The 1110-nt window shown below is 62.8% G+C and overlaps 1 protein-coding gene across 1 annotated transcript in view; it reads right to left on the reverse strand.

Moving 5' to 3' along the window:
- Positions 1-1110, reverse strand: part of LOC104291365 (ras-related protein Rab-11A-like) — a 5625-nt gene that overhangs the window by 3534 nt on the left and 981 nt on the right. The gene's annotated exons all lie outside the window — the stretch shown is intronic.

Raw genomic sequence — 1110 nt, forward strand, 5'->3', positions numbered from 1 at the left:
AGTTTACATCGCCACCCCCCCCCCAGCGAAAAAAAAAAAAAAAAAAAAAAAAAAAAAGTATTGGAATGGGACAGCCTTAGGAAAGCGAGGGAAGAGCAGAACCAGCCCGTGCCGGGCACTCCTTGCACAGCCCCCGCGGCCGTGGCACGCTCCTCGCACTCCCGTGGGCTTCGCACCGTGGCAGGGATGCGGGAGGGGGCTGGATGGATCCAGCACCTCGATGCAGAGGGGGGTACGTGCTCAGCCCCGTCCCCCTGAGCTTGAAGGGCTCGAGGACCCGAGCAGCATCCTCCACCCCACGCGCAGAAGCGCACACAGTCCCTGCCACCTCCAAACACGCAGTTTAAAGTGGGGAGCATGCGTCCCGTGAAACATCCTGACACATGGTGTCCCACCCCGGAGGTGGGGTGGAAAAAGCCTGGAGCTCCGCGCAGGCACCCCGAGGAAGGGTGCAAGGGGCAGCCATGCCCAGGGCCACGTCTCCTCTGCCCCAGGCCCCTCCAGCGGGATCCAGGGCCGTCCCGTGAGCACAGTGGGAATCTGCACCGCGCTTTGTGGCAGGAGAAGGCAAGGGATGCTCCCGTCTCAGCGGGCATCAGCGTAGCGCCGCTCTGAGCCGTGACCATCTCCCGTTTCCCAGGGGGAGCAGCCGGTGTCAGCAGAGCGCTGAGACCCCAGCGAGCGCTGGCCCAGCCCTGTGCCCCAAAACGTCGCGTCTCCCTTCGACTTTGCTCCTAATTCAGGAGGGATGAGCAGACTCTGCATTCAAAACTGAGTTCTCTTTTTTTTTTTTTCCCTCTAAGGAGTCCAGAGATGACCACGAGACGGAGGAGGGGAACGCAGAGCCGTCCTCACTCCTGTCTCCTGTGGGGTCACAGGGAAGGGACAGGCACCACCGGAGGACACCGTGCCGGGGCCATCTCAGAGCCACGCTGCCGGCGTGACGCTGGGCGAGGAGCAAAGGACATGTCAGCCGGAGGAGCTCCTGCCCAGGCACCTCTGGCTGCATCAGTTTCCCCCCTCGCCGGGTCCCAGAATAGCTCCGGAGAGAAGGATTTTCCTGGGCAGGGACCAGGGGAGGTGTGCGGGGAGCCAGTGGCTACTGTCTGG

This window comes from Charadrius vociferus, unplaced genomic scaffold, assembly GCF_000708025.1.
Source record: "Charadrius vociferus isolate BGI_N301 unplaced genomic scaffold, ASM70802v2 scaffold1158, whole genome shotgun sequence".
In the NCBI taxonomy this organism is placed as follows: domain Eukaryota; kingdom Metazoa; phylum Chordata; class Aves; order Charadriiformes; family Charadriidae; genus Charadrius; species Charadrius vociferus.